Source organism: Coregonus clupeaformis, chromosome 25 (assembly GCF_020615455.1).
Source record: "Coregonus clupeaformis isolate EN_2021a chromosome 25, ASM2061545v1, whole genome shotgun sequence".
Lineage (NCBI taxonomy): Eukaryota > Metazoa > Chordata > Actinopteri > Salmoniformes > Salmonidae > Coregonus > Coregonus clupeaformis.
In genome coordinates, this window is record NC_059216.1 from 20,656,210 (window position 1) to 20,681,209 (window position 25,000).

The following is a 25,000-nucleotide window of genomic DNA, read 5'->3' on the forward strand; positions in this document are numbered from 1 at the left end:
GACCTGTAGTAATATCATACTCTGTAGTTAGTTTAGTGGGACCTGTAGTAATATCATACTCTGTAGTTAGTTTAGTAATATCATACTCTGTAGTTAGTTTAGTGGGACCTGTAGTAATATCATACTCTGTAGTTAGTTTAGTGGGACCTGTAGTAATATCATAATGTTAGGAACTTCATACTCATCAGTTGAACTGGATGTAATCTATATTGGGTTATATCAGTCTGACATGATTATATAATAACGACAGAAGTGTATTGCTATATTGGCAGTGGACATATGGGTCGATATTATATTTTGATCTTCCTGCAAAATGACCTATAGAGTGTAGATGTGTGCTGAGTGGGTTGTCTGTGCAAGTGGGTTTCTTTGGAGTGAATTTGAAGTGTAATGGTGTTTTGTGTAAGTGACTCAGTGATGAGCAGACAGAGTGTCTCTCTCTCTCTCTCTCTCTCTCTCTCTCTCTCTCTCCTCACGGTTTGGATTCCCCCTTATCTGTGTAGAACAATTTGTAACTCTCAAGGGTGACTCTCTGTATGCTACCTCTAACTCAAGCGCTCTCTCTCTCTCTCTCTCTCTCTCTCTCTCTCTCTCTCTCTCTCTCTCTCTCTCTCTCTCTCTCTCTCTCTCTCCTCTCTCTCTTATGTCTCTCTTTCACTACTCTGTCTCCCTCCTCTGTCTGTCGCTCTGTCTCTGTTTCTCTCTCTCCTCTGTCTCTTTCTCTCTCTCTCCTCTGTCTCCCTCCCCTGTCTGTCTGTCTCTCTCTCTCCTCTGTCTCTCTCTCGCTCCTCTCCTATGTCTATGTCTGTCTCCCTCTCGCTCCTCTCCTATGTCTATGTCTGTCTCCCTCCTCTCTCTCTCTCTGTCTCTGTCTCCCTCCTCTCTCTCTCTCTCTCTCTCTCTCTCTCTTCTCTCTCTGCTCTCTCTCTCTGCTCTCTCTCTCTCTCTCTCTCTCTCTCTCTCTCTCTCTCTCTCTCTCTCTCTCTCTCTCTCTCTCTCTCTCTCTCTCTCTCTCTCTCTCTCTCTCTCTCTCTCTCTCTCTCTCTCTCTCTCTCTCTCTCTCTCTCTCTCTCTCTCTCTCTCTCTCTCTCTCTCTCTCTCTCTCTCTTCTTTCATAAGTGGCCACCATGCTGGCCAGTCAAACTGAGAAACAAAGAGCACGAGAAGGGGAGGGATGGAAGAGAAGAATGGTGTTGAAGCTACAGATGAGTTAGGTCTTAGAACGGCTGCCATGTTCGCGTCTTCATTCTCTAAATGTTGGCGATGAACAAAGTTCCCTCTGAAATGACTTGCTGTAAACAAGCGAAACAGAGCAGCCGAATTTAAGACGTTTTTATTGATTAGTATTCAGGATAATGTGTATGACCGTCTGTACTGTTGCATATCTGCTTTCACTGGACATCTTCATAGGTTTTTTATAAATGATCAGAATTAAAACGGCACAACGCGGAAGCGTTAAACTATCATTTAGCAACGGCCATGGAGGAGAAATTGGCGCTCTCGGAACAGTCAGACAGAAACCGCTTTTGCCCAACTCTCTATATAGATGACTCTGGGTTAGGGTTGGTGAGGGTTAGATGGGTTCAGATGGAGGCTGTTATATTTGTAGTCAGAAGGGGGAGGAATAGAGGATGACTCAGTGAGAAAAAGTCTGCATCTCAAATGGCACCCTATCCCCTATATAGTGCACTACTTTTGACCAGAGGCCCTGTTCAAAGTAGTGCACTATATAGGAAATAGGGTACCATTTGGGATGAATCCATGGATCCTTCATCATCTGATTCATCTTAGACACTTAACCAATTTCATGTGTTACAATCTTTAAAGCAGAACCCTGAATGTAATGGCATACGGACACTGGCACTGATGGCGTAAAATAAAATGACTTATGTTTTTTATAGATTTTATTTGCCACAGTCAGCTGTTGCCAGTCAGTGTTTACAGCCTGTTACAGTGCTACAGTATCAAACCCACAGTAATGTATATAACTCCACATTACTGTATATAACTCCACATTACTGTATATAACTCCATATTACTGTATATAACTCCACATTACTGTATATAACTCCATATTACTGTATATAACTCCATATTACTGTATATAACTCCATATTACTGTATATAACTCCACATTACTGTATATAACTCCATATTACTGTATATAACTCCACATTACTGTATATAACTCCACATTACTGTATATAACTCCACATTACTGTATATAACTCCATATTACTGTATATAACTCCACATTACTGTATATAACTCCACATTACTGTATATAACTCCACATTACTGTATATAACTCCATATTACTGTATATAACTCCACATTACTGTATATAACTCCATATTACTGTATATAACTCCACATTACTGTATATAACTCCACATTACTGTATATAACTCCACATTACTGTATATAACTCCACATTACTGTATATAACTCCACATTACTGTATATAACTCCACATTACTGTATATTTACATTTACATTTACGTCATTTAGCAGACGCTCTTATCCAGAGCGACTTACATAACTCCACATTATATAACTTCATATTACTGTACTCTGCTCCACATCTGTACCACATAAACACATGAAGTTACTACTACTACTACTACTACTACTACTACTACTACTACTACTACTACTACTACTACTACTACTACTACTACTACTACTACTATTACTACTACTACTACTACTATTACTACTACTATTACTATTATTATCATTACTATTATTATCATTATTATTACTATTAAATATTACTACTACTACTACTATTACTATTATTATTACTATCACTACTATTACTATTACTACTACTACTATTAATATTAATACTACTACTACTAAAATACTTCTATTTATATTACTACTGTTACTATTACTACTATTACTACTACTACTACTACTACTACTACTATTACTACTACTACTACTATTATTACCTCTATCATTACTACTACTACTATTATTACTAATATCACTACTATTACTACTACTACTATTACTACTATTACTACTACTACTACTATTACTACTACTACTATTACTATTACTACTATTGCTACTACTACTACTACTACTACTACTACTACTACTACTACTACTACTACTACTACTACTACTACTATTATTACTACTATTACTACTATTACTACTACTATTACTACTACTACTATTATTACTACGACTACTACTACTACTACTACTACTACTACTACTATCACTACTATTATTATTATAATAATTATTATAAAGACCTCAGAAACTCTCCCACCACCCACATAACATGACATAACATAACATCACATGACACAACATGACATCACCAGTCTCTCTCAGGGCATTGCTTAATTTCAGTAAGGAGGAAGCTAGCTCCACATAGCCTGCTGTACTCCCCCCTCCCCTTACCCCTTTCCCACTCACCTCTCTCCCCCTCCCCCTCTCCCTCCCCCTCTCCCCCACTCCCTCTCCCACTCCCCCTCCCCCCACTCCTCCATCCCACTCCCCCACTCCCCCCTCTCCCCTCCCCCCCCTCCCCTCCCCTCTCCCTCTCCCACTCCACCTCTCTCCCACTCCCTCTCCCTCCCCCTCCCCCCACTACTCCATGCCACTCCCCCACTTCCCCTCTCTCCACTCCACCTCTCTCCCCCCCTCCACCTCCCCCTCCCCCTCCCCCTCCCTCTCCCACGCCACCTCTCTCCAACTCCCCCCACTCCCTCTCTCCCTCCCCCTCCCCCTCTCCCTCTCCCTCTCCCCTCCCTCCCCCTACCCCTCCCCCCCCCCTCCCTCCTCCCCTCCCTCTCCCCCCCCCCTCCCCGTCTCCCCCCACCCCCAGACCCCATCCCACTCTCCCCACTCCCCCTCTCTCCCACTCCCCCTCTCTCCCACTCACTCTCCCCTCTCCACCACTCCCCCTCTCCCCCTCTCCGCCACACCCCCTCTCCACCACAAATACTTTTAACATTGTTCACAGCTGCAGTGATACACAGACAGACTTCACACCCCCACTTTCCATCCTGATACAGCATGCAGCCAGACAGGCAGGCAGCCAGCCAGCCAGACAGGCAGGCAGCCAGACAGACAGGCAGGCAGGCAGCCAGACAGACAGGCAGGCAGCCAGACAGGCAGCCAGACAGGCAGCCAGGCAGCCAGCCAGCCAGCCAGACAGGCAGGCAGCCAGACAGGCAGGCAGGCAGGCAGGCAGGCAGGCAGGCAGGCAGGCAGCCAGACAGGCAGCCAGACAGCCAGCCAGACAGACAGGCAGGCAGACAGGCAGGCAGCCAGATAGACAGACAGGCAGGCAGGCAGACAGACATGCAGGCAGCCAGACAGGCATGCAGGCTGCCAGACAGACAGGCTGTAGAGTAAAGGCCTAGCTGGGCTAACACCCAGGGTTCTAAAGTACCAATTTGGATAAAAAATGTCACAACAGGCCTGATGGAAACAGAACATTTTCAGGTAAACTTTCCAAATGTTGACAAAACAAAATACGCTAGACAAGGTAGGATCTTTTTGTCTCTGAAAAATGAATTATGCGAGAAATGTTGGCGGAAAAGCTTTTATGCGCAAATATGGATAGAATAACCATCATATCAAAGTAAAGTTGGAGTCACGCGATGACATGTTGTGTGGTCCTCCCACTACGACTCGTTGGAAAGCATGCAGTTTATTAAGCTACAGATTAAATTAATTATGATGAACTTCACAGGGTGGTGAAAGTGCACGGTGAGGAGCTTGATGCTCCTTTCCAATAAATATTGAGAGTTTTATTCTGGTGACATGATCATCGATGCTTGGCTGCCATTTGTCCATAATAATCTCATTATGTACGCTATACCCCCACTGTATCCGCCAGCTGTTGGCTAGTGTGTGCCAATAGCAGAGTGGATAAACTCATTATTTAACGCAACATTTTTTGTGAGAAAACCAGCAGTAGAGTTTAAAATGCGATGGAAACCTATTTAACTTGTATTATTTATTCAGTTCAGGGGAATTGAACAACAGAAGGTATTTTTATGTGCACTAGGTCCTCACACAGCCTTTTATCCACAACAAGTCAATATGATGGAAACACATACTGTACAGTGGCTTGCGAAACTATTCACCCCCCATTGGCATTTTTCCTATTTTGTTGCCTTACAACCTGGAATTGAAATTGATTTTTTGGGGGGGTTTGTATCATTCGCCAAAGTCAATACTTTGTAGAGCCACCTTTTGCAGCAATAACAGCTGCAAGTCTCTTGGGGTATGTCTCTATAAGCTTGGCACATCTAGCCACTGGGATTTTTGCTCATTCTTCAAGGCAAAACTGCTCCAGCTCCTTCAAGATGGATAGGTTCCACTGGTGTACAGCAATCTTTAAGTCATACCACATATTCTCAATTGGATTGAGGTCTGGGCTTTGACTAGGCCATTCCAAGATATTTAAATGTTTCCCCTTAAACCACTCGAGTGTTGCTTTAGCAGTATGCTTAGGGTCATTGTCCTGCTGGAAGGTGAACCTCCGTCCCAGTCTCAAATCTCTGGAAGACTGAAACAGGTTTCCCTCAAGAATTTCCCTCTATTTAGCGCAATCCATAATTCCTTAAATTCTGACCAGTATCCCAGTCCCTGCCGATGAAAAACATTCCCACAGCATGCTGCCACCACCATGCTTCACTGTGGGGATGGTGTTCTCAGGGTGATGAGAGGTGTTGGGTTTGCGCCAGACATAGCGTTTTCCTTGATGGCCAAAAAGCTTAATTTTAGTCTCCCACATGCCATTTGGTGAACACCAAATGTGTTTGCTTATTTTTTTTCTTTAAGCAATGGCTTTTTTCTGGCCACTCTTCCATAAAGCCCAGCTCTGTGGAGAGTACGGCTTAAAGTGGTCCTATGGACAGATACTCCAATCTCCGCTGTGGAGCTTTGCAGCTCCTTCAGGGTTATCTTTGGTCTCTTTGTTGCCTCTCTGATTAATGCCCTCCTTGCCTGGTCCGTGAGTTTTGGTGGGCGGCCCTCTCTTGGCAGGTTTGTTGTGGTGCCATATTCTTTCAATTTTTTAATAATTGATTTAATGGTGCTCCAGGGGATGTTCAAATTTTCGGATATTTTTCTATAACCCAACCCTGATCTGTACTTCTCCACAACTTTGTCCCTGACCTGTTTGGAGAGCTCCTTGGTCTTCATGGTGCCGCTTGCTTGGTGGTGCCTCTTGCTTAGTGGTGTTGTAGACTCTGGCGCCTTTCAGAACAGGTGTATAGTTATGCACACTCAAGTTTTCTGTTTTTTTGTCTTCTTGTTTGTTTCACAAAAAATATATATTTAGCATATTCAAAGTGGTAGGCATGTTGTGTAAATCAAATGATACAAACCCCCCAAAATAGGAAAAATGCCAAGGGGGGGGTGAATACTTTCGCAAGCCACTGTAAAGCTTGTGACATTCTGTAGACATCCAGTGGTTCTCCATGGATTCTCCATTTTGAACACGCAAACACACACACACACACGCGCGCGCAGACACACACACACACACACACACATGCACACACACACACACACACACACGCCTAACCCCTTGGTCAGAGTATTAGAGTGTGGGTGTCTGGGTTAAACAAGTTGTGGGTGGCCGGGTTAAACAAGGTGTGGGTGGCCGGGTTAAACAAGGTGTGGGTGGCTGGGTTAAACAAGATTTGGGTGGCCAGGTTAAACAAGGTGTGGGTGGCCGGGTTAAACAAGGTGTGGGTGGCCGGGTTAAACAAGGTGTGGGTGGCCGGGTTAAACAAGGTGTGGGTGGCCGGGTTAAACAAGGTTTGGGGTTGTGGGTGCATCATGTGGGAGTTATGTTTTTACATTTTTTTATCTGGAACTGCTAACAAGGATGTCTCCTTGACGATTCTAACACTCATGGAATGACGTGTTTGAGACATTACGTGGTTTACCATTTTCCCATGGAGATGTATTACGAAGTCAGTATATATCATGAAGCTAAGACGGATGTAATGCAATCAATCAAAATTATTTCAGACTCAGGGACAGATACTAAACGCTGTCAGACTGGAATGATCAATGTGATTAATAAGAGTTAAGAAATAGGGCAGATAAAAGTGTGTCCCCATGTGGGCCCTGGTCAAAAGTAGTGGACTACTAAGGAAATAGGATGCCATTTGGGATGCCTGGCCTCCCCCTCCTGGATCTATGGCCAACAAGTGGAGACTTAATCATTTAAAACAGCACTGATATATTATCATGGTAATGTCATGGGGAAAACCCCTCATCTAGCTGATTGATTCCTTGTCTCTGAGTGTGTATACTGCTGGTGTGTTGAAAATATCTTCATGAAAGCAACCCTGACTGTTGTTACCATCACTGAGTGAAACAGAGATGGTGGTTAATATCACATAAAGGACAAACAGAGATGGTGGTTAATATCACATAAAGGACAAACAGAGATGGTGGTTAATATCACATAAAGGACAAACAGAGATGGTGGTTAATATCACATAAAGGACAAACAGAGATGGTGGTTAATATCACATAAAGGACAAACAGAGATGGTGGTTAATATCACATAAAGGACAAACAGAGATGGTGGTTAATATCACATAAAGGACAAACAGAGATGGTGGTTAATATCACATAAAGGACAAACAGAGATGGTGGTTAATATCACATAAAGGACAAACAGAGATGGTGGTTAATATCACATAAAGGACAAACAGAGATGGTGGTTAATATCACATAAAGGACAAACAGAGATGGTGGTTAATATCACATAAAGGACAAACAGAGATGGTGGTTAATATCACATAAAGGACAAACAGAGATGGTGGTTAATATCACATAAAGGACAAACAGAGATGGTGGTTAATATCACATAAAGGACAAACAGAGATGGTGGTTAATATCACATAAAGGACAAACAGAGATGGTGGTTAATATCACATAAAGGACAAACAGAGATGGTGGTTAATATCACATAAAGGACAAACAGAGATGGTGGTTAATATCACATAAAGGACAAACAGAGATGGTGGTTAATATCACATAAAGGACAAACAGAGATGGTGGTTAATATCACATAAAGGACAAACAGAGATGGTGGTTAATATCACATAAAGGACAAACAGAGATGGTGGTTAATATCACACCCTGATGTCTCATTACTCCTGCTAGTAACACCCTGATGGCTTTCACTATTATTTACTGATTTTCACAATCAGACAAACGGACCTCTGGGTACAGGGAGCCTTGCTGACACCAGCCATCCCAGGGCACTACTCTGCAGAGTAAAGGGCAGACAGGAGATTATATCTCACAAACGCATCATAACATAATTATTATAATATTAATGTTATATTATGTATTATTTTGTATTATTTCCTGATGGTGAGATCCGAGGGTTTAGTGTAGGTCTTGTATTGGTGCTTCTGCATGGTTTTGAAGGCCTGTGGATATATTCTGGGTCTCATTCATGACCAGTATTACTGCATTAAGAAATATTAGAAAGAAATCCAAGGAAACACAGACTTGGCCAGTGAAGGAATCCTAACCATTCCCTCTATGTGCTGTGAATGTCTTGTGTTTGTCAAGTAGGAATGGATGGTCTCATTGATACAGCTGTTTGTCAAGTAGGAATGGATGGTCTCATTGCTACAGCTGTTTGTCAAGTAAGAATCAATGGCCTCATTGCTACAGCTGTTTGTCAAGTAGGATTGGATGGTCTCATTGGTACAGCTGTTTGTCAAGTAGGAATGGATGGTCTCATTGGTACAGCTGTTTGTCAAGTAGGAATGGATGGTCTCATTGCTACAACTGTTTGTCAAGTAGGAATGGATGGTCTCATTGCTACAGCTGTTCAAATGCAGAACATTTTTCATGGAGGCCTAGAGACTCACACTAGACAGACAGTAGGTCCTTTATCTAGCTCAGTTAAGACTTACCAGCTGTACTCTTCTACCCTTCTCTCTCTGTAACCAGGAGTAGACTGGAGAGGGAACTTCCCTGAATGTACCCTTCTCTCTCTGTAACCAGGAGTAGACTGGAGAGGGAACTTCCCTGAATGTACCCTTCTCTCTCTGTAACCAGGAGTAGACTGGAGAGGGAACTTCCCTGAATGTACCCTTCTCTCTCTGTAACCAGGAGTAGACTGGAGAGGGAACTTCCCTGAATGTACCCTTCTCTCTCTGTAACCAGGAGTAGACTGGAGAGGGAACTTCCCTGAATGTACCCTTCTCTCTCTGTAACCAGGAGTAGACTGAGAGGGAACTTCCCTGAATGTACCCCTTCTCTCTGTAACCAGGAGTAGACTGGAGAGGGAACTTCCCTGAATGTACCCTTCTCTCTCTGTAACCAGGAGTAGACTGGAGAGGGAACTTCCCTGAATGTACCCCTTCTCTCTCTGTAACCAGGAGTAGACTGGAGAGGGAACTTCCCTGAATGTACCCTTCTCTCTCTGTAACCAGGAGTAGACTGGAGAGGGAACTTCCCTGAATGTACCCTTCTCTCTCTGTAACCAGGAGTAGACTGGAGAGGGAACTTCCCTGAATGTACCCTTCTCTCTCTGTAACCAGGAGTAGACTGGAGAGGGAACTTCCCTGAATGTACCCTTCTCTCTCTGTAACCAGGAGTAGACTGGAGAGGGAACTTCCCTGAATGTACCCTTCTCTCTCTGTAACCAGGAGTAGACTGGAGAGGGAACTTCCCTGAATGTACCCTTCTCTCTCTGTAACCAGGAGTAGACTGGAGAGGGAACTTCCCTGAATGTACCCTTCTCTCTCTGTAACCAGGAGTAGACTGGAGAGGGAACTTCCCTGAATGTACCCTTCTCTCTCTGTAACCAGGAGTAGACTGGAGAGGGAACTGAATTGCTCGTTCTAATCAGGGTAATGAATTGCAGTCTGAGTTCTGAGCTCTTGATTTGAGCCCGCTGCAGCAGTGAGTCCACACATGGTCTGCGTCCCAAATGGCATCCGATTCCCAAATATGGTGGCGCTACATTTCACCAGGGCCCATAAGGTTCTGGTCAGTCAAAAGTAGTGCACTACATAGGGAATAGGGTGCCATTTGAGAAGGCTGCATGGATCAGACAATCACAGCTCCACTCAACCCTTCTGCAGATCTATCCGTACGATAGTCATGGTTCACTGGCCGGTTTCTAAACGTTCTACCATGTAATCACTGGCTCCATTAGACCGGGGAGGCCTATGCAGTGCTATAGTTAATGAGAGTGAGAGGAGAGGGTTGGCGTGGGCCAGATCATCAGGCTATATGAGCAGACTAGCCTGGTATATTACATAGGGTTGGAACTGCTCACATAGCCTGATGATAATAATATGATAATAATAATAATAATAATAAGCCATTTAGCAGACACTTTTATCCAAAGCGACTTACAGTCATGTGTGCATACATTTTTACATATGGGTGGTCCCGGGGATCGAACCCACTACCCTGGCGTTACAAGCGCCGTGCTCTACCAATTGAGCTACGTGATCTAGCCACTCCAACCCTCACTCTCACTGCTCAGCTACCCAACTTTACTCTTTAATTCTAACTCTTGCTGTTGCCTTTCTCTCTGTCTTTTGATGAAGGGAGTGGGGCTAGGGGAGCAGATATATTTGTGATCTCTTATTGGGGGGGGTTAAACTCCCAAAGTCTCTAATCTCCTACATTAAGAGGATGGCAGAATTACTTCCTTTCCTTCCTCCTCACAGTACAGCAGCTTAGTACAGCAGCCTTGTTCCTTTAAGCTGTTCCTCTAGCTTTGATTCAACACTTCATTCAAGTCTCTCTCCCCAAGAAGGTGGGAGGTGTGTTTGTGAGACATGACTGACTGTACGGTGGCCAGGATGGGGCATTAGGCACCAATGAGGAATGTTGATAATCTGATTTTCACCAACTTCCACACAGGAAGTTCTTGGGGCATCCCAAATTACACCCTATTCCCTATTTAGTGCACTACTTTTGACCAGAGCCCTGTGGGAATAGGGTGGCATTTGGGATGTAATCCTCCCCTCTCCAAATGTTCAATAATCCTCCAAAAGAAATCATCTATTTCCTTCTCCTTCATCTCATGTGAAAGTACTTTAGCCATTAACCCAGAAACAACTTGTAGGTTGGGTTTAAGTACATTAACCATTAACCCAGGAACACCCTGTAGGTTGGGACTAAAGTACTTTACATCATTTATAACCCAGGAACACCTTGTAGGTTGAGACTAAAATACTTTACATTAACCCAGGAACACCTTGTAGGTTGGGACTAAAGTACTTTAGCCATTAACCCAGGAACACGTTGTAGGTTTGGACTAAAGTACTTTAGCCATTAACCCAGGAACACCTTGTAGGTTGGGACTAAACTACATTACATTAACCCAGGAACACCTTGTAGGTTGGGACTAAAGTACTTTAGCCATTTACCCAGGAACACCTTGTAAATTGGATCTAAAGTATTTTAGACATTAACCCAAGAACACCTTGTAGGTTGGGACTAAAGTACATTACATTAACCTTGTAGGTTGGGTCTGAAGTACTTTACATTCACAAAGAACACCTTGTAGGTTGGGTCTAACATGCTTTAGATATTAACCCAGGAACACCTAGTTGGTTGGGACTAAAGTACACTGCTCAAAAAAATAAAGGGAACACTTAAACAACACAATGTAACTCCAAGTCAATCACACTTCTGTGAAATCAAACTGTCCACTTAGGAAGCAACACTGATTGACAATAAATTTCACATGCTGTTGTGCAAATGGAATAGACAACAGGTGGAAATTATAGGCAATTAGCAAGACACCCCCAATAAAGGACTGGTTTTGCAGGTGGTGACCACAGACCACTTCTCAGTTCCTATGCTTCCTGGCTGATGTTTTGGTCACTTTTGAATGCTGGCGGTGCTTTCACTCTAGTGGTAGCATGAGACGGAGTCTACAACCCACACAAGTGGCTCAGGTAGTGCAGTTCATCCAGGATGGCACATCAATGCGAGCTGTGGCAAGAAGGTTTGCTGTGTCTGTCAGCGTAGTGTCCAGAGCATGGAGGCGCTACCAGGAGACAGGCCAGTACATCAGGAGACGTGGAGGAGGCCGTAGGAGGGCAACAACCCAGCAGCAGGACCGCTACCTCCGCCTTTGTGCAAGGAGGAGCAGGTGGAGCACTGCCAGAGCCCTGCAAAATGACCTCCAGCAGGCCACAGATGTGCATGTGTCTGCTCAAACGGTCAGAAACAGACTCCATGAGGGTGGTATGAGGGCCCGACGTCCACAGGTGGGGGTTGTGCTTACAGCCCAACACCGTGCAGGACGTTTGGCATTTGCCAGAGAACACCAAGATTGGCAAATTCGCCACTGGCGCCCTGTGCTCTTCACAGATGAAAGCAGGTTCACACTGAGCACATGTGAAAGACGTGACAGAGTCTGGAGACGCCGTGGAGAACGTTCTGCTGCCTGCAACATCCTCCAGCATGACCGGTTTGGCGGTGGGTCAGTCATGGTGTGGGGTGGCATTTCTTTGGCACAGCCCTCCATGTGCTCGCCAGAGGTAGCCTGACTGCCATTAGGTACCGAGATGAGATCCTCAGACCCCTTGTGAGACCATATGCTGGTGCGGTTGGCCCTGGGTTCCTCCTAATGCAAGACAATGCTAGACCTCATGTGGCTGGAGTGTGTCAGCAGTTCCTGCAAGAGGAAGGCATTGATGCTATGGACTGGCCCGCCCGTTCCCCAGACCTGAATCCAATTGAGCACATCTGGGACATCATGTCTCGCTCCATCCACCAACGTCTTGTTGCACCACAGACTGTCCAGGAGTTGGCGGATGCTTTAGTCCAGGTCTGGGAGGAGATCCCTCAGGAGACCATCCGCCACCTCATCAGGAGCATGCCCAGGCGTTGTAGGGAGGTCATACAGGCACGTGGAGGCCACACACACTACTGAGCCTCATTTTGACTTGTTTTAAGGACATTACATCAAAGTTGGATCAGCCTGTAGTGTGGTTTTCCACTTTAATTTTGAGGGTGACTCCAAATCCAGACCTCCATGGGTTGATAAATTTGATTTCCATTGATCATTTTTGTGTGATTTTGTTGTCAGCACATTCAACTATGTAAAGAAAAAAGTATTTAATAAGATTATTTCATTCATTCAGATCTAGGATGTGTTATTTTAGTGTTCCCTTAATTTTTTTGAGCAGTGTACTTTACATTAACCCAGGAACATCTTGTAGATTGGGACTAAAGTACTTAACATTAACCCAGGAACACCATGGTGCTTGCCTACGGAGCTGTGAGGGGAACGGCACCTCCGTACCTTCAGGCTCTGATCAGTCCCTACACCCAAACGAGGGCATTGCGTTCATCCACCTCTGGCCTGCTGGCTCCCCTACCTCTGCGGAAGCATAGTTCCCGCTCAGCCCAGTCAAAACTGTTCGCTGCTCTGGCACCCCAATGGTGGAACAAGCTCCCTCACGACGCCAGGACAGCGGAGTCACTCACCACCTTCCGGAGACATTTGAAACCCCACCTCTTTAAGGAATACCTGGGATAGGATAAAGTAATCCTTCTACCCCCCCTTACCCCAACCCACCCCCCCAAAAAAAATAAAAAATAATAATAATAATAATAATTATTATTTTTAAAAAATTGTCAAGTGGTTATCCCACTGGCTATAAGGTGAGTGCACCTATTTGTAAGTCGCTCTGGATAAGAGCGTCTGCTAAATGACGAAAATGTAAATGTAAATGTAATGGGTATAAAGTACTTCAGCCATTAAATCAGGAACACCTTGTAGGTTGGGAATAAAGTACTTTACATTAACCCAGGAAGACATTGTAGGTTGGGACCAAAGTACTTTCAACATTAACACAGGAACACCTTGTAGGTTGGGACTAAAGTACTTAACATTAATCCAGGAACACCTTGTAGGTTGGGTTTAAAGTATTTTACATTAACCCAGGAACACCTTGTATTATGGGACTAAAGTACTTAACATTAATCCAGGAACACCTTGTAGGTTGGGTTTAAAGTATTTTACATTAACCCAGGAACACCTTGTAGGTAGGGGCAAAGTACTTTCCACTAACCCAGGAACACCTTGTAGGTTGGGAATAAAGTACTTCACATTAACCCAGGAACACCTTGTAGGTTTTGTCTGAAGTACTTTACATTCACAAGGATCACCTTGTAGATTGGGACTAAAGTATTTTAGCCATTAACCCAGGAACACCTTGTAGGTTGGGACTAGATTACTTTAGTCATTAACCCAGGAACACCTTGTAGGTTGGAACTAACGTACTTCAGACAGTAATCCAGGAACACCTTGTAGGTTGGGTCTAAAGTACTTTAGACATTAACCCCGGAACACCTTGTAGGTTGGGACTAAAATTCTTCATACATTAACCCAGGAACACCTTTTGGTTTGGGACTAAAGTACTGTACATTAACCCAGGAACACCTTGTAGGTTGGGACTAAACTACTGTACACATTAACCCAGGAGCACCTTGTAGATTGGGACTAAAGTACTGTACATTAACCCAGGGACACCTTGTAGGTTGGGACTAAAGTACTGTACATTAACCCAGGAACACCTTGTAGGTTGGGACTAAAGTACTGTACATTAACCCAGGAACACCTTGTAGGTTGGGACTAAAGTACTTTAGCCATTAACCCAGGAACACCTTGTAGGTTGGGACTAAAGTACTGTCCATTAACCCAGGAACACCTTGTAGGTTGGGACTAAAATACTTTAGCCATTAATCCAGGAACACCTTGTAGGTTGGGACTAAAGTACTGTCTATTAACCCAGGAACGCCTTGTAGGTTGGGACTAAAGTACTGTACATTAACCCAGGAACACCTTGTAGGTTGGGACTAAAGTACTTTAGCCATTAACCCAGGAACACCTTGTAGGTTGGGACTAAAGTACTGTCCATTAACCCAGGAACACCTTGTAGGTTGGGACTAAAGTACTTTAGTCATTAACCCAGGAACACCTTGTAGGTTGGGACTAAAGTACTGTACATTAACCCAGGAACACCTTGTAGGCTGGGACTAAAGTACTGTCCATTAACCCAGGAACACCTTGTAGGTTGGGACTAAAGTACTTTAGTCATTAACCCAGGAACACCTTGTAGGTTGGGACTAAAGTACTGTACATTAACCCAGGAACACCTTGTAGGTTGGGACTAAAGTACTTTCCATTAAACCAGGAACACCTTGTAGGTTGGGAATAAAGTACTTCACATTAACCCAGGAACACCTTGTAGGTTTTGTCTGAAGTACTTTACATTCACAAGGATCACCTTGTAGATTGGGACTAAAGTATTTTAGCCATTAACCCACGAACACCTTGTAGGTTGGGACTAGATTACTTTAGTCATTAACCCAGGAACACCTTGTAGGTTGGAACTAACGTACTTCAGACAGTAATCCAGGAACACCTTGTAGGTTGGGTCTAAAGTACTTTAGACATTAACCCGAACACCTTGTAGGTTGGGACTAAAATTCTTCATATATTAACCCAGAAACACCTTTTGGTTTGGGACTAAAGTACTGTACATTAACCCAGGAACACCTTGTAGGTTGGGACTAAACTACTTTACACATTAACCCAGGAGCACCTTGTAGATTGGGACTAAAGTACTGTACATTAACCCAGAAACACCTTGTAGGTTGGGACTAAAGTACTGTACATTAACCCAGGAACACCTTGTAGGTTGGGACTAAAGTACTTTAGTCATTAACCCAGGAACACCTTGTAGGTTGGGACTAAAGTACTGTCCATTAACCCAGGAACACCTTGTAGGCTGGGACTAAAGTACTGTCCATTAACCCAGGAACACCTTGTAGGTTGGGACTAAAGTACTTTAGTCATTAACCCAGGAACACCTTGTAGGTTGGGACTAAACTACTTTACACATTAACCCAGGAGCACCTTGTAGATTGGGACTAAAGTACTGTACATTAACCCAGGAACACCTTGTAGGTTGGGACTAAAGTACTGTACATTAACCCAGGAACACCTTGTAGGTTGGGACTAAAATACTGTACATTAACCCAGGAACACCTTGTAGGTTGGGACTAAAGTACTGTCCATTAACCCAGGAACACCTTGTAGGTTGGGACTAAAATACTTTAGCCATTAACCCAGGAACACCTTGTAGGTTGGGACTAAAGTACTGTCCATTAACCCAGGAACGCCTTGTAGGTTGGGATTAAAGTACTTTAGTCATTATCCCAGGAACACCTTGTAGGTTGGGACTAAAGTACTGTACATTAACCCAGGAACACCTTGTAGGTTGGGACTAAAGTACTGTACATTAACCCAGGAACACCTTGTAGGTTGGGACTAAAGTACTTTAGCCATTAACCCAGGAACACCTTGTAGGTTGGGACTAAAGTACTGTCCATTAACCCAGGAACACCTTGTAGGTTGGGACTAAAATAATTTTGCCATTAACCCAGGAACACCTTGTAGGTTGGGACTAAAGTACTGTCCATTAACCCAGGAACACCTTGTAGGTTGGGACTAAAGTACTTTAGTCATTAACCCAGGAACACCTTGTAGGTTGGGACTAAAGTACTGTACATTAACCCAGGAACACCTTGTAGGTTGGGACTAAAGTACTGTACATTAACCCAGGAACACCTTGTAGGTTGGGACTAAAGTACTTTAGCCATTAACCCAGGAACACCTTGTAGGTTGGGACTAAAGTACTGTCCATTAACCCAGGAACACCTTGTAGGTTGGGACTAAAATACTTTAGCCATTAACCCAGGAGCACCTTGTAGATTGGGACTAAAGTACTGTACATTAACCCAGGGACACCTTGTAGGTTGGGACTAAAGTACTGTACATTAACCCAGGAACACCTTGTAGGTTGGGACTAAAGTACTGTACATTAACCCAGGAACACCTTGTAGGTTGGGACTAAAGTACTTTAGCCATTAACCCAGGAACACCTTGTAGGTTGGGACTAAAGTACTGTCCATTAACCCAGGAACACCTTGTAGGTTGGGACTAAAATACTTTAGCCATTAATCCAGGAACACCTTGTAGGTTGGGACTAAAGTACTGTCTATTAACCCAGGAACGCCTTGTAGGTTGGGACTAAAGTACTGTACATTAACCCAGGAACACCTTGTAGGTTGGGACTAAAGTACTTTAGCCATTAACCCAGGAACACCTTGTAGGTTGGGACTAAAGTACTGTCCATTAACCCAGGAACACCTTGTAGGTTGGGACTAAAGTACTTTAGTCATTAACCCAGGAACACCTTGTAGGTTGGGACTAAAGTACTGTACATTAACCCAGGAACACCTTGTAGGCTGGGACTAAAGTACTGTCCATTAACCCAGGAACACCTTGTAGGTTGGGACTAAAGTACTTTAGTCATTAACCCAGGAACACCTTGTAGGTTGGGACTAAAGTACTGTACATTAACCCAGGAACACCTTGTAGGTTGGGACTAAAGTACTTTCCATTAAACCAGGAACACCTTGTAGGTTGGGAATAAAGTACTTCACATTAACCCAGGAACACCTTGTAGGTTTTGTCTGAAGTACTTTACATTCACAAGGATCACCTTGTAGATTGGGACTAAAGTATTTTAGCCATTAACCCACGAACACCTTGTAGGTTGGGACTAGATTACTTTAGTCATTAACCCAGGAACACCTTGTAGGTTGGAACTAACGTACTTCAGACAGTAATCCAGGAACACCTTGTAGGTTGGGTCTAAAGTACTTTAGACATTAACCCCGGAACACCTTGTAGGTTGGGACTAAAATTCTTCATATATTAACCCAGAAACACCTTTTGGTTTGGGACTAAAGTACTGTACATTAACCCAGGAACACCTTGTAGGTTGGGACTAAACTACTTTACACATTAACCCAGGAGCACCTTGTAGATTGGGACTAAAGTACTGTACATTAACCCAGAAACACCTTGTAGGTTGGGACTAAAGTACTGTACATTAACCCAGGAACACCTTGTAGGTTGGGACTAAAGTACTTTAGTCATTAACCCAGGAACACCTTGTAGGTTGGGACTAAAGTACTGTCCATTAACCCAGGAACACCTTGTAGGCTGGGACTAAAGTACTGTCCATTAACCCAGGAACACCTTGTAGGTTGGGACTAAAGTACTTTAGTCATTAACCCAGGAACACCTTGTAGGTTGGGACTAAACTACTTTACACATTAACCCAGGAGCACCTTGTAGATTGGGACTAAAGTACTGTACATTAACCCAGGAACACCTTGTAGGTTGGGACTAAAGTACTGTACATTAACCCAGGAACACCTTGTAGGTTGGGACTAAAATACTGTACATTAACCCAGGAACACCTTGTAGGTTGGGACTAAAGTACTGTCCATTAACCCAGGAACACCTTGTAGGTTGGGACTAAAATACTTTAGCCATTAACCCAGGAACACCTTGTAGGTTGGGACTAAAGTACTGTCCATTAACCCAGGAACGCCTTGTAGGTTGGGATTAAAGTACTTTAGTCATTATCCCAGGAACACCTTGTAGGTTGGGACTAAAGTACTGTACATTAACCCAGGAACACCTTGTAGGTTGGGACTAAAGTACTGTACATTAACCCAGGAACACCTTGTAGGTTGGGACTAAAGTACTTTAGCCATTAACCCAGGAACACCTTGTAGGTTGGGACTAAAGTACTGTCCATTAACCCAGGAACACCTTGTAGGTTGGGACTAAAATAATTTAGCCATTAACCCAGGAACACCTTGTAGGTTGGGACTAAAGTACTGTCCATTAACCCAGGAACGCCTTGTAGGTTGGGACTAAAGTACTTTAGTCATTAACCCAGGAACACCTTGTAGGTTGGGACTAAAGTACTGTACATTAACCCAGGAACACCTTGTAGGTTGGGACTAAAGTACTGTACATTAACCCAGGAACACCTTGTAGGTTGGGACTAAAGTACTTTAGCCATTAACCCAGGAACACCTTGTAGGTTGGGACTAAAGTACTGTCCATTAACCCAGGAACACCTTGTAGGTTGGGACTAAAATACTTTAGCCATTAACCCAGGAACACCTTGTATGTTGGGACTAAAGTACTGTACATTAACCCAGGAACACCTTGTAGGTTGGGACTAAAGTACTGTCCATTAACCCAGGAACACCTTGTAGGTTGGGACTAAAGTAATGTCCATTAACCCAGGGACACCTTGTAGGTTGGGACTAAAGTACTGTCCATTAACCCAGGAACACCTTGTAGGTTGGGACTAAAGTACTGTCCATTAACCCAGGAACACCTTGTAGGTTGGGACTAAAGTACTGTCCATTAACCCAGGAACACCTTGTAGGTTGGGACTAAAGTACTGTCCATTAACCCAGGAACACCTTGTAGGTTGGGACTAGACTATTCTCACTTCTCACTTTGTTTTTTTTATGTGGTCCGGTAGCTTCAGTTGACAGTTTAGTCGTTTATAAAAGATTCTTTGTTTCTGTCACACACACTCCACTGGTTACCATAGCCACAAGTGAGCAGTTACCATTTGAAAGAGTTTGTCAGAAAAAGGGGCAAGCTTCTTTCTTCAATGTTTGTAGCCCACTGCTATGTGTGTGTGTGTGTGTGTGTGTAGGTCCTATATGGAGCTCTGCTCTGAGTAGGGGACTAGGAGTTCACACACTCACACACATACACACACACACTTATGAGCTAACCACCCCCCCCGCTGTGAGTGGCACACACACTTCACACCTTCTGTGTGAAACTCTGTCCAGCACCTTTTCTACTTGCCAGTTAACAACACGCTGCAAACTCCTTTTAGAGGTTTCTACTGCCAGTTAACAACACGCTGCAAACTCCTTTTAGAGGTTTCTACTGCCAGTTAACAACACGCTGCAAACTCCTTTTAGAGGTTTCTACTTGCCAGTTAACAACACGCTGCTGCAAACTCCTTTTAGAGGTTTCTACTTGCCAGTTAACAACACGCTGCTGCAAACCCCTTTTAGAGGTTTCTACTTTGAGAGTTAAATGACAGGTTTCTCTTTTAGATAAAACCTAATTAGCATTTTAAAGGAATGAGGGGAGGGGAGGGGAGGGGAGGGGAGGGGAGGGGAGGGGAGGGAGGGAATGGGTAGGGTAGCTTACGTTTCTTTTCTCACTTATGTTTTTATAACAACGTTAAGTCAAAGTGTGTTGATTGAGACAGTATGAGAGATGGCATTTGTTTTATAGATGTCCTTAAACCATGTTAATTGAGACCCACATACTGTACATAATTGCTGTGTCCCATGGGCCCTGGTCAAAACTATATAAGGATATATATACCATTAGTGATGCACACAATCAGTTCTGGGAGTGGTCAACTCCTTTCTACAGCCTCCACCCGGGGGACGTGCTACATTTTAGTTTGGCTATGGCGTTTAATTATTATTTTATTTTTCCCTCGGTTCTGTGCCGGCCATCGACTTGCAATCAGGCAAGGATGTACCGTCCGGCTGTGCTGTTGTTCTGCCCAGAGGTAATTACTCTCTCACACATTAGAGCAGAGCTGGTACATGTAGCTCACTCTCTCTCTCTCTCTCTCTCTCTCTCTCTCTCTCTCTCTCTCTCTCTGTCTCTCTCTCTCTGTCTCTCTCTCTCTCTCTCTCTCTCTCTCTCTCTCTCTCTCTCTCTCTCTCTCTCTCTCTCTCTCTCTCTCTCTCTCTCTCTCTCTCTCTCTCTCTCTCTCTCTCTCTCTCTCTCTCTCTCTCTCTCTCTCTCTCTCTCTCTCTCTCTCTCTCTCTCTCTCTCTCTCTCTCTCTCTGTCTCTCTCTCTCTCTCTCTCTCTCTCTCTGCTCTCTCTCTCTCTCTCTCTCTGTCTCTCTCTCTCTCTGTCTCTGTCCTCTCTCTCTCTCTCTCTCTCTCTCTGTCTCTCTCTCTCTCTCTCTCTCTCTCTCTCTCTCTCTCTCTCTCTCTCTCTCTCTCTCTCTCTCTCTCTCTCTCTCTCTCTCTCTCTCTCTCTCTCTCTCTCTCTCTCTCTCTCTCTCTCTCTCTCTCTCTCTCTCTCTCTCTCTCTCTCTCTCTCTCTCTCTCTCTGTCTCTCTCTCTCTCTCTCTCTCTCTCTCTCTCTCTCTCTCTCTCTCTCTCTCTCTCTCTCTCTCTCTGTCTCTCTGTCTCTCTGTCTCTCTCTCTCTCTGTCTCTCTCTCTCTCTCTCTCTCTCTCTCTCTCTCGTCTCTGTCTCTCTCTCTCTCTCTCTCTCTCTCCTCTCTGTCTCTCTGTCTCTCTGTCTCTCTCTCTCTCTCTCTGTCTCTCTCTCTCTCTCTCTCTCTCTCTCTCTCTCTCTCTCTCTCTCTCTCTCTCTCAATTCAATTCAATTCAATTCAAGCTGCTTTATTGGCATGAAAAACATTGCGTCAATATTGCCAAAGCAACAATGTATACAATATACATTGTAAAAAAAATAAAAAAATAATAACAAATAATAATAAAAATGGTAGTAAATAATAATAAATAAATAACAACAATAAAATGGTAACAGTCAATAGTATAAATATAATAAATATACAAATCTAAATATGGAAAATGAAACTATAACTAACTTATAACTAAATAACAATATTAAGTACGTTACTATTTACTATGCAGATGTTATTATTCAGTGTCCCTCAGGCTATGGCAGGCAAATACATATTTGGCTGCAAGAGGAGCCATAGCTCCTTCGCCCATGAGTATTTTTAGTTTTTCCTCTGGGTTTAATAAGTTAAAATTTGGAACAAATCTAGTCATTTCTGTGAATAATGAATGTCTTTGTGAGGAATATTTATCACAGTAAAGGAGAAAGTGCATTTCTGTTTCTACCTCCCCTGTCGTGCAGTGACCACATATACGCTCCTCTTTGGGTAGCCATGTCTTTTTATGTCTGCCGGTTTCTATTGCCAATTGGTGGTCACTCAGCCTGTACTTGGTAAGGATCTGTCTCTGCTTCGTATCTCTGACAGAGTAGAGATAATCAGCCAATTCATATTCTCTGTTTAGGGTCAGATAGCAATTTAGTCGACTTTGGGATTTTGTTTCGTTTTTTCCAATGTTGTAAATATGAGTCCTTTGATTGGTTCATGCTTTTGTTCATTAGAATTCTTTCTTTTGAAGCAGTGCTGGTGTCAGCTTGGTTGGTTAGGTCCAACACCAGCTGACTGAGAGGGCTCGTTTCTGGGCTCAGCTCTTGGGTTTGAAGTGCTTTAAATTGCAGACTTGAATTTGGACTTGAATTTAGATGTAGCCAAAATTTTAATGATCTTTTCTGTATTTTTATTACTACTGGAAAGCGGCCCAATTCTGCCCTACATGCATTAGTTGGTGTATTTCGCTGGACTTTAAGAATATTCCGACAGAATTCTGCATGTAGGGCTTCAATTGGATGTTTGTCCCATATTTTAAAGTCCAGTTTATTGAGTGGCCCCCAAACCTCACTTCCGTAAAGAGCTATTGGTAGGATTACACTGTCAAATATTTTGGTCCAAATTCTAATTGGGATATTGATTTTGAATAATTTCATTTTTATTGCATACAATGCTCTGCGGGCTTTTTCTTTGAGTGCATTCACTGCCATATTAAAGTTTCCCGATGCAGATATGGTCAGACCAAGGTATGTGTAATTTTTAGTGTGTTCAATTATGGTGTTGTTCAGGGTGAATTTATATTTGTGTTTCTGACATCTGTTTTTTTTTTGGAAAATCATGATTTTAGTTTTTTTGAAATTTACTGCCAGGGCCCAATTATTGCAATATTGCTCTAGAATGTTAAGGTTCTGTTGAAGACCTTCTTTGGTTGGTGATAGAAGTACCAAGTCATCAGCATATAGCAGGTATTTTACCTCTGTGTCAAATAGTGTAAGTCCTGGGGCTGGAGAATGGTCTAACATGTCTGCTAACTCATTGATATAAATGTTGAAAAGATTTGGACTCAAACTGCAGCCTTGTCTCACACCTCGACGTTGTGAAAAGAATTCTGTTCTTTGGTTTTGATTTTTATTGCACACTTGTTTTCTGTGTACATACATTTTATTAAGTCATACACCTTACCACCAAGCCCACTTTGGAGAATTTTGTAGAATAGCCCTTCATGCCAAATAGAATCAAATGCTTTTTTAAAGTCAATAAAGCAAGCAAATATTTTGCCCTCTTTTTTTTGGTGTACGTGTTTATTAATTAGTGTATGTAAGGTGTATATATGGTCAGTAGTGCGATGGTTAGGGAGAAAGCCAATTTGACATTTACTTATTACATTTTTCTCTTGAAGAAAGGTTTGAATTCTTGAATTCAAAATGCTACAGAAAACCTTTCCCAAGTTGCTGTTTACGCAAATTCCCCTGTAATTATTGGGGTCTGATTTGTCTCCACATTTGTGGATAGGGGAGATGAGCCCCTGGTTCCAGACATCAGGGAAGCAGCCAGAAGATAAAACTATGTTGAACAACTTAAGCACAGCATTTTGCAACTCAGGTGTGCTGTTTTTCAGCATTTCATTTCTGATGTTATCTAGACCACAAGCCTTCTTTGATTTTATAGATTTTAGCTTTTCATTTAGTTCTTGTTGGGTTATTGGGTAATCTAATGGATTTTGGTTGTTTTTAATGACCGATTCAAGGATGTTCAATTTTTCTTGAATTTCTAATTGGTTCTGTTGTAATTCTTTTTGTGGGATGTTTTTGTATAGATTATCAAAATAAGTTTTCCAAATTCCTTCATCTTGTATGGCTAATTCTTGTGGCTTTGTCATGCTTAAATTGTTCCACATGTCCCAGAACTGATTTTGGTCAATTGCACTTTCAATTTCATCAAGTGTCTTGTTGGTATAATTCAATTTCTTGCGTTTTAGTGTATGTTTATACTGTTTCAGAGTTTCAAAGTATTCATAGCGTAGATCTGGGTTGTTTTGCTGCTTATGTTTTTCATTTGAAATTTGTCTTAGGTGTTTTCTAATTGTTTTACATTCGTTATCAAACCATTTTTCAGAAACATTTTGTTTTTTGTTTCTGATGTTGCATTTCTTTGGTTTTCTCAAATTTGCTTTCGATGCTGCTTTTTGGAAAATGTTATTTATGTTTTGAGTAGCCGAATTGACACCTTCTTTATTGTTTTGGTATTGTGAGTAATTGAAAAACTGTATAGAGTTCATCATTTCATTTGAGTTCAATGTTTCAATGAATCTCTCTGCACTGTTTTGAGCCCATCTGTACGATTGGTTCATGTTGTAGAGTTTATTCGGCTGTTTTTTTTGAATGAATATTGCCGGTTAATTTCTTCAGAAACACGTTGATCTGACTGTGATCTGACAATGGTGTCTGTGGTCTGACAGTGAATGCACTAATGGAGGAGGGGTCAATGTCAGTGATGGCATAATCGACTACACTTGTCCCAAGAGCTGAGCAGTAAGTAAACTGACCTAAAGAGTCCCCTCTGATTCTACCATTAAGCATGTACAGGCCTAAGGCTCGACAGAGATGCACTAACTCCTTCCCATTTTTGTTCAGTATTTGGTCAGGACTGTTTCTATTATTTATAATTGGGCTACTGTACAAGGAGGGGTGTCCCAATATGTGGTGGTTACCTCCCGCATCAGTGTAGTCAGGCTCAGAACCTGTTCTTGCATTGAAATCTCCACAAAGAAGCACTTTACCCTCTGCCTGAAATTGAATGATTTCTGTATGGAGATTGTCAAAAAACTGATCATCATAATATGATGAATCTGAAGGAGGAGCATAAGCTGCACATATGTATACATCATTGTCACAATAGATTGTACCTTTGTTAAGTTTTAACCAAATGTGATTAGTACCTTTTTTCATTTCATTCAGTGCTAAGTCCTGCTTATGCCAAATGATGATTCCACCTGAGTCTCGGCCCCGTTTAACATGTTTATGTTTGATTGATGGTAGTAAACTTTCTCTATAGCCTGAGGGACACTGAGTATCTATGTCTCCACGACACCATGTTTCCAGTAGGATTATGATGTCCTGTCCCTTGATGTTTTTAATCAAT

The 25,000-nt window shown here is 42.8% G+C and overlaps 1 protein-coding gene across 6 annotated transcripts in view; it reads left to right on the forward strand.

The window, feature by feature from the left end:
• The window catches only part of smoc1 (SPARC related modular calcium binding 1), a 206,994-nt gene that overhangs the window by 1,029 nt on the left and 180,965 nt on the right, over nucleotides 1-25,000 (forward strand). The window lies entirely within an intron of this gene.